At 46.0% G+C, this 18,286-nt stretch overlaps 2 long non-coding RNA genes across 2 annotated transcripts; both read right to left on the minus strand.

The window, feature by feature from the left end:
- Positions 1 to 884: 884 nt before the first annotated feature.
- Positions 885 to 3,852, minus strand: LOC144099031 (uncharacterized). The gene is made up of 2 exons (XR_013307286.1): positions 3,837 to 3,852; positions 885 to 1,336 (listed from the first exon to the last, which is right to left on the minus strand). It is a non-coding gene; the product is annotated as an uncharacterized LOC144099031 (long non-coding RNA).
- Positions 3,853 to 4,425: 573 nt separating this feature from the next.
- Positions 4,426 to 9,372, minus strand: LOC144099039 (uncharacterized). The gene is made up of 4 exons (XR_013307288.1): positions 9,224 to 9,372; positions 7,876 to 8,118; positions 5,657 to 5,797; positions 4,426 to 4,506 (listed from the first exon to the last, which is right to left on the minus strand). It is a non-coding gene; the product is annotated as an uncharacterized LOC144099039 (long non-coding RNA).
- Between the last annotated feature and the right edge of the window lie 8,914 nt (positions 9,373 to 18,286).

An 18,286-nucleotide genomic window follows, 5' to 3' on the forward strand; every position in this document is an offset into this window, starting at 1 on the left:
AAGTGAGCCCTGCGACGTCTGTTGGGAGCATGCAGCCTCAATTATATCGGCGTCACTCAAGGGCTCCAACGTCTCCATGCTGCTGTCCACGTAGCTCGCTCCCGCGGCAGCAACAAAAGCCGTCATCGCACTACCCACAATACTGCGTTGTTTACACCACATGATCGCGACCCAGCGACTGCGGCACAACAAAAACCTGGAACGGCTCACGCCGATGCATCAGCAGACATCAGCGGCGCAGGCGGGTGCTTCGGCGACGAAAACCTGCTGCAGCAAGCACCGGAATGCGGGCTCTGTGAGCCTCATGCTCTCGGCTTTTTTTTTCTTTTCCGTTGTTTAACCTCTCTGGTAAATTTGGAGCGTGTTTTACTCACTATGGGTCAACTTTTATCTACGAGGAGAGGTGTCAGCCAGTGGCTCCTAGTTCGAATTAACTGAAGCGGATGCCGACTTGTTTGAATTACGTATAGGGAGTTTTCCCCCACTGAAATACACAGGGCTGTGCCGGGACATGGGTGTCAGTTCGAATTAACCGAGTTCGCATTAACGAGCTTTTACTATACCCCGCTTTCCTGTCGGGGTATCGCCCACTTGCATATTCTACGCTGCTCGTCATCGCTCGCATGCAGAACAAAGAGGCCTTTTCCTGCGTACCTCCATAGCCGGAGCGGCAACCTGTTATGCAGCAAGTATTCGTCATGGCAGGTTTGAACGTCACGTGCACTGTACTTGTTTGCTAATAAAGACAAAATCGCAAGAGAAGACAGCTGCTCACTCTCCACCAGCATCCCATCCTGCCTGTAGCACCTGTGTTCTCACGGCCATACAGACGCTTGTTTGCTCACGTCGTTTCCCCCGTAGGACTTTCAGCGCCGCCTCGTGGAAGGTGCAGTCAACATATGAAGGTCTCCCATAGCGTTATGGAGAAGTTTTACGACCATAAAAGCATTGAAGGACTATGGTGGTAGTAAGCGAGAACGGACCGCAATTTGCAAGCAAACAATTTGTAAAAAGCAGCAACACTAATCAGAAAACCTCAAGCCTGGGATATACAGGGACTTTTACCCACATCGGCCACATCCTCAGCTTGCTCCACTGCACAGAAAATCACTCCATCACTTGCGATTGCGGAGACTTGTGCTAGCTGCACTAGAGCCACCTCGATGCGCTGAAATCCTGGACAGATGGGCTTGCACAAGTTCTGCCTTGTTCACTGGCTCGAAGTGGCTTGAGAGGAGTGGTGGTGGTGTCGACAGCAGCATGCTCACCTGTGCACTGATGCAGCTGCCATTCTCCATGAGCTCGTCAACAATGCTCAAGAGCTGACTAACGTAGCCTGCATAAAACAGATGAAAATAAAAAAGAATCCACGAAAAAAAGCTATCGTAAGAAACACCGCAAATAACTGCAAATTGGTCCTCTTCCTTTGGTATGTACATATTTTGAGTTCTAAAAAACTTGAGTGTTTGAAAATGATAACAGTCGAACTCCGCTACAACGAAATTCACGGGGTGCGCGAAAAATTTCGTTGTGGCGAAATCAGCCCAAAAACACTTTCAGGTTGGACAACATAGTGAGCAGTTTGTCTCGCAACGTCATTATCGTGAGCACAAATAAATCTGCGGAGCACATCAAGTGCTTCCATCCCTTTTAGGGCAGATGGTGGTGCTAAATCCTCTGTGTCGCTGTCATCATCCGATGATGCGTCGCGGTGGCAAACGCCCTCAATTATGGCTTCATCACTCAGCTCCTCGGAAGACAGGAACTTCCGCTTCCTAGACAAAGTCGCCATGCTCGTGTCGATTGCAGCGCACAAGCACAGGTGAAAAAAACTAGGGCAAACGCGCTGCTGCTGTAGCCAGGCCGCTGCGTCCTTTGGCGACGGATTGCTTGCGGCTCTGACTTGGAAGAAAACGGGAGCTTGCACCGGCGCCTTGTCGCAAGGCAGCCAGCCCGATTGTCATCGCCACCAAGCAATGGCGGTCTTCATGTGCGCGTGAATGAGTGGATCAATTGGTTCCAGCGAAAGTTTAGTGAAACAAAGCCGCGTGGACCTACGGAAGCACACATATGGGCGGCGATATGCTTGTGACCCCATCTTCGCATAGCAAAAATTTCGTTGAAGCAGAAACGCGCCCCCATAAAGGTTCGTTGTGATGAGAAATTTGTTCCATTACTTTCTATGGCGGGCTGATGTGGAATTGGAAATATTTCGTTGAAGCGAAAATTTCTTTGAAGCGACGTTCGTTGTAGCGCGGTTCGACTGTACTTTGCACAGAATTTGCACATACAGATTTTTCTTTTCATTCAAATGAATTTTTTGCAACTAAATATATTTACTTTCCTTCCAAACGTCCAGGATCTCTAGACACATCAAAACTACGAGCGTAGCAGCACTGAACTGCACCACTGCAGGTGCTATGCTCTTTCAGGCTACCTCTGCTAAGGTCTTAAAAAAATATTTTGTAAGCAGTCAAGAATCACATGCATAATCTACCTGCCTTCCTCCCATACATGCTTACAGACCTTAATCTAGCGATCAAGATGACTACCCCGATAGCATTCTCAAAAGTCACTATTACTCAGTACACAATTGTCTAGTGTCAGAACATTGCATGCAAATATCGTCATTACTTTACTTAAACACACACAGAAACAAATACTTCACAAAATGACCACTTCTGTAGGTAATACAATTTTCAGCCTCTTTTTTTCCATTGGTATACGCGCCATACGTTGGCAGCTCTTTGACAGGGCAAACAAACGGCTAGCCCTTGCTTGCCTTGGGATGTTTTGTTTTTTCTTCCAGCACAAAGCGCCAGTGGCAGTTCTGTCTTAGGCTCTGTCAGCATTTTTATAATAGTGCAAAGCTGCCAGTGCTGACCTGCATAGATAAATGTAGATCCACGGAGGCTTACACTTCTACTTAAGCTACTATCACAGTGACAATATTAGTGATGTCAATGTTACTGTGCTCTGAAAGGTAAAATGTCCAAACACAAACAATGTTAACAGTCATGCTTCCATTATTTGCAGCGTGATGAAATTAATTATGTGATCAGGCAAATTACAGTATGGAGTACAATGCTATGGCTCAGTACACAATGCAATATTGTGCTCCATGAACAGGTCTGTGGAAAAGTTTTTGGAGCATGAAATGCACAAATAGCCCAATAGTCTGGCAGCCTAAGAATGCAGTTTTAAGCAGAATGGGTATGCTCTGCTATCCCCAGCATCACCGGCTTTGCGAATCCCAATCTCAAGCCATGCCTCCAACTAATAAATAAATGCAGCTTCACTTATGTTCCCCGTTCCCGAAACTACCTTGGGCATCTGTATGTTTAGTAGCATGAATTTTTTTGTCTGCGTGTTAAACTAAACTTTCACATAAACGATCATTATGAGACTTGTAGCGCAGCGCTTACTGCTGCCGCCACTGCTTATCGCAGTGTGCGCTGTGAGTAAGGATGCGTAGATGGCTTTTAAGGCACTACATGCCGGCCAGCTGCATGCATTCCTACCAATCAGTGCATAGTACGCACTGTGCTAAATGTGTTCACTGCTGGAAGTTGAGGCTACAGCACTCTTTGCAGGTGGCTACACTGCTTCCTATGTGCAAACGCTAAAACAGCGCTTTCTGCATTGCTTCCTTCCTACTGTATTTCAGTATGCTCTTAATGCACTAGAGTGAACATTTATTGCACTAGTTTCGCCACATGTATAGTGGAATTTGTGGAAATGTTCATCATAAATTACACAATGACAATGGTGGCTGTTGGCTTCCTTCATATAATGACAATAGGTACATGTACAAAATGGTTACGACTATTACATACTGAGCAAACATCCCATGGTACGAAAAGCTGAAGCTTTTCAGTGCAAACCGGCTGATCACCGAGTGAAACGATTCCAAGCTTGAGGTCTGATAACTTGGCGAGATCTGCCTCAAGTCATCGAGGAACCGCTTGTTGTCGAGAACGAGTCAGCTTGCTACAGGCGTCAGTACCTGGAGGTAGAAAATTGTAAATTGTGAAGTCCAACATCCCGGAGCCGCACATGTGCCATGAGAGATGCCATAGCGGAGGGCTGTGGATTAAGTTTGACCACCTGCGGTCCCTGGCCATAACACGCAATAACATATAGTGGTACGTGACGATTACACAACTTCACAGGGCTGAATAAGTGGATTAAAAATATTACCGTAACTACCAGCCACCCATTAGTTTTCGCCGGTCTCTATCACTCTCATTTTGTTATACTCTGTACATATATCAAAGCCATGAATAATAACTTTGGGGAGAGGGGGGCCTCCTCTTACATCTGGCACATATAAAACATTAGAGGGTATCGTAGCAGTGCAAGTATACGGTTTTTAAAAGAAGCCCTAAAACACATTCAAATACTTTGTTTTGTTGTAGCACAAGTACCTGGATAAACCCATTTCCGAGGCAATAGATCACCATGCTCGCAGCCATCATACACCTCGCCGTGGCCACTGTGTATGTCCTGCACATGATTTAGAATGGACTTTCAGATGGCAACGGTGAGATCACCATTGCCTGAGCCAACCTTCACAGCAAAATACATATGGTTCACGACAGGTTTGACCAAGTGCTTAATGACAGGGCTGCCCTTGCACTTGGAGGCGGCAAGGATCTTCTTTTGCAGCCTTGCATTAACGAAATAAGAAATCGTTAAGGTTTCCCTAGTGACCAAAATTTGATAGTTTGTTTAAGTTTCTGCTTAAGTATGCTCAGCACCAAACGTAATGCAAATATCATTTTCGTTAACTGCACTGCTTGAAACATAAAAAAAATTCACGTACTTAATAGACTGGTTTGTTATTTATGCTTCCAATTCATGTTCAGACAACAAATGTTTTAATATACTGTCCAGTAGGAAAAAAGGATGACAGGGCTCTCTCCATTATTCCATGATTCTATTCTTATTCTACCTCCTTAACAAAGTTCTTTTGGCGCAATACAAAGCTGCTTTACCAGTCAGTCAATCTATGCTTGGCACAATACCAGGAAAATAAGCTGCTCTAATGTTTGGAAATGCTTGGTGAGTTCGTTTGAATTGTGTATTTGCAACATGAAAGGCTAGGTTTCCTGTTGTGCTGTTTGGGATTCTGTGCTAGACAGTGATGGTGAAGCTGTCCCTTGAAGCCTCAGGGGGCTCTGATAAACACCCAATAGCTATGAAAGCCCTTTGATGCGAATGCCATCTTTGACTGTAATCGCTTTTTGGGGGAAATAACGAAGCTATTCTCACAACTTGACAGCGGTGCTGTATACATAATTGTTACAGATTAGTTTCTGTCCAGGATCATTGGCCACTGCATCTAATTGTGTGCATACATTTTCAACATGCCAAGCATCAACAAGGTGCGTGACATCTGGCTGCTCGTTCCTCATGTAGGAGCGCACTTGAGTGTGCCAGTCAGTGACGAGTTCAAAGACCAGAACATTGCAGTCAGCAAGGCAATGAAGTGCTCTTTTTAGGCCCTCAATATCCATAGCGCCACTGCAGCGGACTTCATTGGACTGCAGAACGAAGTGAAATAAAAAGATAATAGAAATTACAGAGATCAGTGGGCTTTGAACATGAGCAATGAATAATGCTGCATTACCTGGACAAGCTGCAAATCAATTACCTGGTTGATGGATGTGTCCATGAGGGAATATGTCCCATATTTATCAGTGTAGCCGGGAGAATCAGCCCGACTGTCCTACGCCAGCTTGGCCCCAGTTGTCCTTAAGTGGCTCTATGACACCGCTGTTTCTTGTTCCCAGAGCTGGAATGAAAAGTATACAGGAATATGCATGTACACACACATACCCATGCACAACTGTGGCCAGAATACGGATCTTGCTTTTGTGTAGCAACTATTTTCACGAGCTACCATGAGAAGATAAAAAGGCTTCTTATATATGAGCAAGCAAGCAAACATCATTCGCCAGCGTAAGTATTAGGTGCCATGTATTTTACTGGGTAAGCTGTGAGAATAACATAATTAACAATGCATGGTTATTGTTATTATGACCATGACTGCATATGCACACTACTGCAAAAATCATACCAATAAGAACAAAACAAAGAGGAAGAACTGTAAAGCCATATCAGTGATACATCCAGAGTGCGAAGAAAATTAGCAGCATCTAAGAAATATAGACATAACTAGATTTTCAACAAATGAGTGTTTGAAAGAAGGTCTGAGAAAGGATTCTGTCCCTTTCCAGGATCTCTATTTATCATACTTACCCATTTTCCTGGCTATAACCTGCGGACTATACATTTAAAAGCTGACCTTTCGCTATGTGCCGACTATCTCTGTGTGTGGACTATAGATTATGTAATTATATAACTCGACTGTAAGAGCTGAATAAGTCTACCGTGGCTTTCAAAGTAAAAAAAAAATTACCTGACTATGCCTGCCACATTTTAACGTACTAAATCACATAGCAACCTAGTCTGATATGCAGTCAGCTTTGATATGCACAGCACTGTTGTTCGTGGCGGCTACTTTTCATTGTTTGGATTTTCAATGCACAAAACATTGATGAATATCCTTTTTGAAGGGCGGTTACGATGGCTCCAAAAAGATGAACAGCCTTCACACCAACGTTCAAGCTCAGTTTAGGTTAGCGTGCGCCCCCTCTAAAGTCAAACCAAGCAGCAGTGAAAGAATTCGATAGATGAAAAGTGCACGGATATGGGCAGTGTTCCTGTAACATCCGAGGGAGGTGCCTGCGCGGAAATAAAGCATGGACATGGGGGACACCAGTTGGGCCGAACCTCAAAAAAAAAACTAGCAGTGTGAATAGAATAGTCGCGAAAGGCGGAGAATGTGGTACTGACCATTACAATAAGACAAGTTCCCTGTACTATGGTATCTGTATAATGCATCCAGAAATTCAAGGGTGGTGTGTCGTAGCATGCCAGGTTTATGAAAAGGGATTGTCGGTATGTTCGACAGTGCCTGACGACTGGTCGAAGTGAGCCTGAAGTGACTGGAAGACTGATACTGATTGTGTACTGCTGGCGGGCAATTTATAGAAAATATTATCAGCCGAAATTCCTCACTGTGAACTACACACAAGGTGCAACTATGTAAACAAAACTTTCTTACTTTAAGCCAAAATTTACCCCTGCTGACTATACGTGTGCAGATTATAGTACGGAAAATTGGGTACTCCTAACTGGTAAATACGTCATATAGGTTGACCCCCTAACTTTGGGAAGCGTAACAGAAATAAAAAATGTTGTAATAGTAATGGTCAACCAACAGAACCTCTGATCTGTCAGCACCACATATCAGAGCTGCAGCAACACCATGACAAACATCACTGGAAAGGTGCTCCTGCTGTTTTCATCAGTATCGCACGCACTTTTCATATCAAAAATCATGTCCCGTCACTCAATTCTTTGGCTCGTAAACATACATCATGAAAGTATGAACAGTGCTGAGAATAGTCACCGAAATGCACGACATGCTGAGGGATCAGCTAGTGAGAGAAGTTTCAGTGTTACGACATTACTTCCAAAGTGCATTGCAAAGACTGCCCCCAATGCAACGATGGCGCAGTGAGGCTTCATTTTTATCTTCATATCAGCCTTATTTGAGAATCTTTTAGCAGCTCTTGGGAAAATGTAAAACTTTCCTGGCATAATGGTAACTGCCAGCATGCATGACTTTCTTGTTGAGATTGTTCTTTTTTTTTAAAGTTTGAAGCTGGGTTTGCACCTCACCCTGAGCACGGTTCACTTATCAGTTAACTGACGAGTTTGGAAAGTTGAGATTTTGCAAAAAAAAAGAACGACATGTGATAGCAACTGGAGAAATGCAGGCATTCATAAATTAAACTTGCAAACCTTAAGCACAGCTGGGATCAAGATGCTCTTCTGGATGCAATAGTAAGTTCGCTTCGAGAAACAGCAGATGCCGACTTTCTCCATGAATCGCAGGGGCTGTGTTGGTCAGCATCCCGTGAACAAGATAGCAGCAGCCAAATGCACATTTCCAAGAGCAATGGGCTTCTTAGTGGGCTGACTGAACCATTTTTCTGTGCGCACATTCGGGCATGTTATTGTGACGATGACAAGACAGCCAATGACCTGTGCACACAGAAAATTATATAAGAAAAGAGGATATGAAATAGCAGTCCTGTATCGTGGTGACAGACCAAAAAGAGAAAATTTTTTTCATTTGTTGGCCACGCCACAGAAAGCATTTACACTCAGTCCTAACCAGGACATTTTGTGAGGAGCCCAAAAACACAAAGCACAATGGAGCAACACTGTGCATGGGAACAGTTGACTAATTGCTTCACAGTGCACACTAGCAGCAGAAGTGCATGCAGACGGTGAAGGTCCGACACACCCATATTGCAGTTTAACGTCTTATCGCCAACACGGGCCAATCCGTGCAGCTCTCATCCATGTTTGTCAGGGGTGCTTTTAATTATAGGTACAAAAATGTATCTCTGACACGCATCCTGCCAAAATGGTTGGTCTTTGGTACCTGCACTCTGTGCTTCATCAAGAATGCAACCAGTTTCTGAGTGCGTGCTCGTGTACCCACTATGGTTCAGGCTTCGCTTTGGGGCAATTCTTCAACCACTGAATCATAGGGTACTAGCAATTAATCCTTTCATGAAGCATTAAAAGTGCCCCTGAGCAGCACAGGTACAAGCAGCACAGCTTCACTTGTGCTGGCAATAAGGCAAGCGTCAATAGGTTCACCAGACCAACGCTATCTACATGTACTTCGGCTGATACAGTGCACTGAGAGGCAACCCATCTACCGCTCACATGCTCCATTTTTCTTTCTAGAGATTGAAAAAAAATGGTGGAACTGGTGCAGCACCCAGCGAGCTTAAATAATTTACGCCCCTTTAGAGACGGCTGCGCAGGGTGATGGCATTCCCTGCAGAAGTTGGTCAACTACAGCAAGCAATCCTCACAAACAATAAACTTATGAGGAGTTGATGGTTCAGGGGCAGACCTGCAATCAGTTTGGTATTGTCATGCACATAACGAAAGGATGTGCACAACGTATGACTGCCATAAAGCTCCAGAAAAGATAGTATGCAGGGGCTATTGTGAACATATTTGGCTTCCAAAGTTGTTGTGAAACAAAGCTTGCTTCGAAGCAACTGTACCTAAAAAGATACCTAAGAAAGTACAAATATGTTTATTCTCCACTAGTTAACACACTTACGCTGCTGAGCTGTCTAAGGTCATCTGGTAGGTGGTGTCATGTGGATCATCATCAAATTTCAGAGACAAGTCTTCACATTGTGGTGATGAAGACCGTGGTCCCATCTCCTCTTGCAACATAATGTCTGCGACTGTGAGTTCAGTCTGAAATTCTGCAATTAAGAGAAGAATTAGGGGCAATGTACAGCTTGCGAACATAGTAACGGTAAAGTGATAGAAAGGTGAACGTCCATCACAAGCGAGCAGACAGCGTTCACAGTGTAAGAAATGCATTATTTATGTCATTGTCAACTTTATGTCAACTGGTCATGGCAAAGAGGCAACCAGCCTCTTGTTACATATTTGTAAGTTTACACCACAGGTGCATGTGACAGCTGTTTCGTTCTTGCGATATTTTACTGTTGTTTCGAACTACCGGGCATACATTGCACTTCAATTCTTGAGGCGGCTCCCTAGCAACAAATACCTGAATTACTGTCTAATTTTCAGCTAGTTTTTAAAGACGAACTTAGTACTGAGATGCATTCTAACAAAACAGTGCTGCTGAAGCAAATGTAGACATGAACTGTGATGAGGCCAAACAAAACATTCACTACACATTCCAGCAACATTGACAATGTAGTGTCAGTTTTTTATCAAGTAATGTAACATATACAAGTGATTGCAAGTACATTTGGTTCATGTGCTGATAAAATCGCAGTGCATGCACTACAACATACTTCCTTAAAATTAAAAAAAAACAAATAAATGCTCTATTTCACACATACCAGCTGCCTTTGTTGCATCTCTTGTATGCACACCAGCACTTCTACTTTTGGGTATGAATGTCACCTGGGTGGACTTCAATGCCACCTGCATTGTGTCTGAGCATCACACCTGTCAGGTAGAGTTCGTGCGGGCACTGTGTTTGCCAGTGATGCTGTTCGACAGTTGAACTCGAGCGCTAAAATTTTAAAAAATTGCTCATGGCAGCTGAATGCAAGGATTGAATATATATAAACAGGCATTTACGCAGACAAACCCCAATGAGAGTATGTTGTCCACTCGTGTATACGTTGTTTGCCAAATGCAGTCGCAAACTGCATATATCGGACATTCTTCGCTGTGACACAAGAAAATTTTCTAAAATGTCAAAGTGCCTTCTTGGTAGGCCAGACATACAGAATATGGATGTATCTTTCTGTACCAAAGGTACAATGATGGCAATCAGTCTGTGCTATATGAATGAATATCAAGAACAGGAAGTCAGCTTGTTCTAGTGCTGCCAGGCTCTTGATCACCAGCTATGCGGGTTAACATATATGCTTGGAAATGTAAGAGAGAGAGGAAACTATCAAGATTTTCGCCTTCGAGAGTGGCCCTCTCCGTTCTGAAACGCCTCGCCAGCTGGTAGGTCCCGCGCATGGCAGACCAGCAGAATCAGATGGCCGGATTACGAAGGGACAGCCAGTGGTTCCCAGGTGCTCTGATAGATCGCGGAGATCACAGCAGGGCCCGATAGTGTTTGCGTCGTCCTTTTTTATTTGCGCGCTTTCCTGCACTACCACGATATTGAGGTAAGCATCCATCCAAAGAAATAGTTCTACAGCAGCACGAAGGAGCCCAACCAACATAATTATCGCTCAATTTGCAAACCTGTGCTCGAAGCCGAGTAGTCCAACGTCAAGCGTTGGAACGTCTTGTCCATGCCCGCGGTGTCACTTCAATCGGTAAGGCCGTTGGCATCATCAGCAACGCAATGCGCAAAATTTTACAGAAGCTGGAATTGTGGCTTTCACTATGCCGCACGACACCAGACACCAAGAATGGATGCGACACACACCTGACGCTTTGGCGCTGTTGGTCCACCCTCTTTAGGTTGCCTCGATGCGCGCGCCCCCGCTCATCGAGGCAACCCCCTTGATCCTTAGCAGCGAGAAGAGGCACTGCGGCTGCGGGGTACAAGGTCGGCACGGCACCAGGTCTCAGAAAGCGCTTCGTTGCAAGGCCGAAGCCACTGAAGTATGCGGGATTGAGCTGGTAGCTGCTCAAATCGAAGTGAAACGAGCATATTACACTTGACTTGCCCGGTGTCCAATAGTGCCACCCGATGCACGCACAAAGTTTGTCCACGCTTGCCTCTGCGCAGCATCACGAGGAAACTTGTGCAACGCCGCTTCGGTACCAGGTAGGTAAAAGAAGGCATGGCGATTAGCGCGCCTCGAATCAACTGGACGCAAAGCTGTACAGGCAATCACGTTGATTGGAGACGACGGCAAACTGTGCACTTTCCCAGTTGCCTTTGTTTTGCCTACGAAAAGCGCGCAATAAAAGTAGCGCTACGCTTGTGGCTGAATCGCCGCACCGTGCCGCTAGTGTGCGCCTAATTTCCATGCTGATTTCGAACCACCGTCCGTGCGTCGCCGGCGTCGCCTAGCTACAGTGTTCTAGGTGGTTTTGTAGTGGCAAAAGCGGCGCTCTCCCCACGAGGTTTTAGAAGCAGCTGCCGTGGCTCGGCGATGGCGTAGACTCCTGCAGCAGCAACAGCGCGTCGTCGATACGCACGCTGCGAGGCTACGAGGGGCTGACAGGATATTCGCGCTGTTTTTTATGGCGTTATCACATAAGTATCCAACTTTTTTTAATGCATCACCGCTTGGCTGCCAATGAAGATGCAAAAACGAATGGATAATTATTTTTAACCTTTCAAAGGGAAGTCAGTGGCTGTTTTCATTGACGGCTTTAACGGGAGGCAAAGGATGGCGGCCGCTGCCTCGAAAATTTGCTCGGAGCTCCTTTCTGTCCTGGAGGAATTGATTTTGTTCGCGCACAAGCACCTAAGCGGCTTAATCTTTGCATTGCGTTATGTGAAACCAATATATCGCTGTCTCAATGCCGCAATTTGTTCTTTTTATTTATTTTTTTGATGAGGAACAATGCCAAAAAATGAACTCCCCCTTCGACGTACGCCATCCCCGTGGAATGGCCTTGGAATGGTAAAACCATAACCTACAACTTTTGGCTGCAAGTCTGTTCTATTTGAACAAAAGGCAACTGCCAATCTTGGTTTTTCCGGGGTTTTGTTTCATTATTTTTTTTAAAAAGGTCAGGTGGAATGTCTTCCAGCTGACGAAATAGGATAGCGCTTGAACGATGCGTCCGCAAGTGCCTTTTACCATTTCGCTCTCTGGTTGACGTTCACATCACAGGACACCGGACCCTTGATTTTTTTCCTATGCAATAATTCACCACCGTTCTGACTGTAGTTTTATTCGTGAAAATTTTATAATACTATTAAAATATCGTGCGCTCAAGGCGTTCTTATAACGCTAGTAGGAGACTTTACAGCTACTGTTCCATTGATGGACATTTCATGGCTGATGGAACAGGCGGATGTATAGCATCAGCTGCACGGAAGTACGACGCCCACTACTTAATGAAGGCCATTCATGCATTCATGCAAATCGCCTTATAGTGCTCGATTTCCTACCCATGGTGTCAGTGCTTGTTCTTTGTTCAAGTTCACTTGAACCAATTGAAAGTTCACTTGAAAGTTCACTTGAACACCATTGGTTGCGCCATTAATTATATTGGACAACCCATACTGTTACTCGTTCTTCTAATACTCGCTTCTCAAAGCTTTGTTTTTAACTACTAATTAATTAATGCAGACCTTATAATTTAGTTCCCTGTCACCCCTGCCTATTATTAGAAATGACGGTTTTTCAAATTTCAGCTTAACGTTAAAGTAGCCTCAAGCCAAATAAATGCAATTTCAGAATTATAAAATGCTAATTTTGATGCAGTTAACAACGGAACGAACTTTCGCTGTTAATAGAGCATTCATTTTGGGCTTGGACGTACATTCTCAGATGGGACATATTCACCAATATAATAACAGCTGTTATGTTCACATGATATATATATATATATGCAGAAAACTGACTGCCCCATTTCCACGTTGTACTGGTGCTCAAGCGATGGAAAGAGTGATTCATAGGTACCGTGGCGGACGCCTTAATGGTGTCACTGCAGTGGCTGCGGCTGCCTGCCATTCTTTGAGAGCTGCTCAGTGATCACGAATAGTGGCCGCCTTACCAAAGAAATAACTGAGACCGTTCAAACTACTCCTGGCGCATCAGCGAGCTAGCCCTCTCCGTCGTTTCTGTCCGCGTCAGCGGACGCAGGTCTCTAATCTGTTTGTCTCTTCGCATAGTTTTATTTACTGCCTTCTTTTACCTTCTTAATGAGCACTTGCTTGATTGTATTTTTTTTCGCGCTTCCCTTTTCTTTCGCCGCCGTGATGACGGGTCAATGGTTATAGTGCGCGCACGGCTGCTGGCCCGAAAGATTCGGGTCGGATCCCGGCCACGGCTATTGCATATCTAGATGGAGGCGAAGTGCTATAAAGGCACGCGCGTACTGTGTGGTGTCAGTGCACATTAAAGAACGTACCGCAGGGGTTCGAAGTTATCCAGAGTGTCTACGGCGTTCTTCGTAACCCGAGTCACTTGTCCCAATAGCGACGCAGGTTACGGGGTTAAACCCCAGGTTGAACCCCATAAAACCGATCCAAACGTTTCACTTTATCTTCTCCAACACCCCAATTCGTTCCTTTTACTTAGTCCACACCCTTTCATTCTTGCTTTACCGTCGTTTCGTGCGATTGCCGAGTGGTTTCACCTCTATTTCATTTAGCCAATCTTCTTTCACCTCCTCCTCGAGCTTCACTGCTCATCGCTTGTAATTGTTCGTCAGCTTTGCCCGCGTTCGACTACTTGCTCTGCAGCGCACCTTCCCTGCCCCAGATGGATTTTGCTCAATGTGTCTTTGGTTGGCAGTGCATCCTCAGGGTGCACCACTGAGGTGGAATGTTCGCGGTCGGCTGGGTGGCGAGTAGTACCCGCGTTTTGTAGACTTTTTGCATATGTCGCCGAGGGACGCGCTTACCCGCTTTTATTTTCCCAACGAGCTTAAAGTGCCCCCCTTTCCCAACGACAACGCTCAAACTCGCTCAATGCAACGACGCAGCGAAGCAGACGGCCGGCATTTCCCCTCCAGTTTTCGACGGCAGCGCCGCGCGCCGCCAACCGCTTTTTTTTTTTTTTTGCTTCAGCGCCTCCCATCGAAACCCGCTTCGCTCTTGCCACTACTACATCTTCTAGAACACTGTAGCCTAGCTGAACAAGGTAGGCGCCTTGGCTGGCGTGGCTTGGCCAGATTAGGGTAGCCCGATGGTCGCGTCGAACGTAAAGGCGTGAATATAGTCCGACGCAACGCAAGCGAGACACTGTAGCCTAGCTGAACAAGGTAGGCGACTTGACTGTCGTGGCTTGGCCCGATTATGGTAGCCCGATGGTCGTGTCCAACGTACAGGCGTGAATGTAGTCCAACGCAACGCAGCGTGCGCGCGCTCGCGCTCGCTTGCGTTACGTGGGACTTTACTCACGCCTTTACGTTCTACGCGATCATCGGGATAGTTCGACACGCACTGCAGCGGCCAACGTAACCGACAGCTGCCAGCGTGCCCCGACGGGCCCGGCGCAGATTTGGCGCGCCGGCGTCGCCGACCGCGTCGACCCACAATGCATCGCACGGAGAAAAATGGCGGATGCCAGTGCGAGCGGCGTGAGTGGCGCGAGCTGACCAACTATTGAAATTGTGCCGGATATCGTTGTGGAACGGTTATCAAAGCCATCAAACAACACCTTTGTGTATACGACACCAAACCGCTGGATTTCAGAGACCACCAGCGCAAACGGAACGCTTGGGAACAGAAGGCGAAGCACCGGTCTCTCCACGGGTGAGTTGTTCCCGTGGAGAGACCGATCTTTTGCACATACAGCGAGCGCCTGCGCTTTCGCCGCAAGCGTTTGACTAGTAACACGAAAGCAAGTTTCTGTCGCGCGGATAACACCCTAGCCATGTTTCATATAGTAGCCGCAATGCCGTGGATGGAACGAAACGGATGAGGCGACGAATGAATGATGAATGAATGAACTTTATTTCCGTCATTATGGGGCCTCGCGGTCGGGACGCTGCAATTAGGAGGGGGGATGCCTCCCAACCGGCTCTCAGCACCGGAGACCGCGGAGAGAGTCTTGTAGCAAGCTTCTCCGCCTGATGGTTGATGAGTCTTTGCTGATCCGTGTCGTGGCTCCGGATCAGCTCTTCCCAGGTGCAAGGTCTGGGATGCTTTGTGATTTATCCTCAGGAGAATCCTGACACTCCCAAATTAAGTTATTTTGCGAAGCAATTCTGTGGCAGCTACTGCATAGCTCAGGCTACCCAGTGTCTTCATCGTGTAGTATATAGTGCCGGCAAAAAATCTTGACCTGAAGCCTCCTCCAGGCACTGCACTCCTTTAGAGTGAGTGACCTATCCGGAAGCGGGAATGCTCTCTTATCCAGTCTAGATGTTTCGGTAATTTCTTTATACGTTATGATAGGGTCCTTATTCCCACTCAGGGCACTTCCAGAGCAGCTCGGATGTGTAATTCTCTCTCTAGCGAAGCTGTGATCAGCCTCATTCCCCGGACTGCCCTCATGAGCCGGAACCCATATGAGGGAGACCTCTCTGCTTGAGGGGTAAATTCTTAGTAATTTGGCGGCTTGACTGGAGACCACCCCCTTACAAAAGTTGTGAACAGCTGCCTTACTGTTAGACAATGACGGAGGCGCCATCGGACCCGCAGGCTGCGTCGCAGAAGGCTATGTTACCCGCCGGGTCCCGGGCAAGACTGTTCATTATTGTTCGAGCTCTATATCTTCTCCTTTCTTCATCATGCTCCGGGTGCATGTTCTTAGGTATATTGGCAATTTTGAGAGGCTTCCGTATGTCTAAGGAGATTAGCTCTGCAGTATACGGGGGTTTCCTCTCGCTCTCCCCTAGGTTATTGATCTGCCTGCCTGCTATTGAGGAGCTAAGCCTCCAAATTTGCGCTTCTCTTACTGCCCTGGTGATCTCCGCACAGGTATTGTGGAATGAGGAAAACCAGCGAAAAGGACGCATTCACAAGGAGGAGAAGTACACAGGACAACGCTGGAAACACAACTGAAAATTCTTTACTTCGCCAACATCAGAACAGGGCGCACATGCGCGTGAGCACCACAAACGCTATCAAAACAGCAAACACAAAACTGATTAAGCGAGCGAAGAAACATGTGGCAACCTATGTCCCATTCATGAAAGTGTATTCTTTTGCCGTGAACCTGACAGAGCTGTCGCTGACGCATTCAGTTCCTAACTGCTTGATTTTAAAAGCTTCTAAGATTTCTCGTTCTATCTGTGTTTTGCCGCGGCCGATGATGTTGACATTATGGAACAGAGGGGTGCAGTCTTTGCAGTGGTTGCAATGTCTTGGAAGATTTGCTCTGTTGCCTGCCTGCAGCGAAGTGCGGTGCTGCCTCATACGGTCGTTGACGCATTGACCCGTTTGACCTATGTAGGCCTTGCCACAGGACAGTGGGAGCGAGTAAACAACATCGGTTGTGCATTTGGTGAACATGCTCTGGTGTTTAACATTACATTTCTTTTTTGTGCTGATTTTTGAGATACGTGAACAAAGCGACGACAGTTTGGTGGGCGCAGAAAAGACTACCTTAACACCGTATTTCATGGCTACCTTTTTAACGTTATGTGAGATTTTATGCAGGTATGGCATTACAGCAGGTCTGGATTCCTCACTAGGCGTTTCATCTCTTTTGTACTGTGACTTAAATTTACTGGTCAAGGTCTCAGCAATAGAAACGAGGACGTCCTCAGGGTAGCCCGCTGACCTCAAGCGGTCAAGTTGCGCTAAGAAACTCTTTTGCATATTGTGTGAACAAGACCTGCGCAGAGCATTACCAAGGCAAAGGTTGGCAATGCCTCTCTTCACAAGTTTGGAATGTGAGGAGGAGAAGGGCAGCAGGCTTTTCTTGGTCCGTGGAGAGTAGCTCCAGCAAACATGGCTTTCATCAGAGAAGGTGAGAGTCAAATCTAAAAATCTAATTGAGTCCTCAAGGGGCACTTCATGAGTAAAACTCAAGTCAGGACAGGTATAGGTAAAGAAGGTCAAAATGTCATTTGCAGCCGCTTCGGCACTGTCACGGGAAGTTAGTTTCAAGAAAATTAAGAAATCGTCTACATACCTAAAAACTTTCACTACTCGATCGTCAATAAGGGTATCATGCAACAAATTGTCAAAATGGGATAAAAATATGTGGCACAAAATAGGAGCTACACACGAGCCAATGGGAACGCCCTGCTTCTGTATGTACCTGCAGTTTTCATGTTCTACCACAGTGGAAGAAAGGTAGCAAGTCAAAAGTTCCAAAAAGGAATTCACCGATATGCCCGAGCTGTTCTGGAAGGCCACTGCACCTCGGTTTTCGATGAGATCCCGCACAGTAACTAACAAGTCCTTTTGGGGAACTGAATAGAAGAGGTCTTCGATGTCCACGGAAAAGGCGGAATTGGCACTCACACTGGTAGCGGATAAGTAGTCCACGACGTCCATCGAGGTCCGAGCGCTAAAAGGGTCGTAAGGTGCCAAGGTGCCTTTTCCGTGGACATCGAAGACCTCTTCTATTCAGTTCCCCAAAAGGACTTGTTAGTTACTGTGCGGGATCTCATCGAAAACCGAGGTGCAGTGGCCTTCCAGAACAGCTCGGGCATATCGGTGAATTCCTTTTTGGAACTTTTGACTTGCTACCTTTCTTCCACTGTGGTAGAACATGAAAACTGCAGGTACATACAGAATCAGGGCGTTCCCATTGGCTCGTGTGTAGCTCCTATTTTGTGCCACATATTTTTATTCCATTTTGACAATTTTTTGCATGATACCCTTATTGACGATCGAGTAGTGAAAGTTTTTAGGTATGTAGACGATTTCTTAATTTTCTTGAAACTAACTTCCCGTGACAGTGTCGAAGCGGCTGCAAATGACATTTTGACCTTCTTTACCTATACCTGTCCTGACTTGAGTTTTACTCATGAAGTGCCCCTTGAGGACTCAATTAGATTTTTAGACTTGACTCTCACCTTCTCTGATGAAAGCCATGTTTGCTGGAGCTACTCTCCACGGACCAAGAAAAGCCTGCTG

This window comes from Amblyomma americanum, chromosome 1, assembly GCF_052857255.1.
Source record: "Amblyomma americanum isolate KBUSLIRL-KWMA chromosome 1, ASM5285725v1, whole genome shotgun sequence".
Taxonomy (NCBI): Eukaryota; Metazoa; Arthropoda; class Arachnida; order Ixodida; family Ixodidae; genus Amblyomma; species Amblyomma americanum.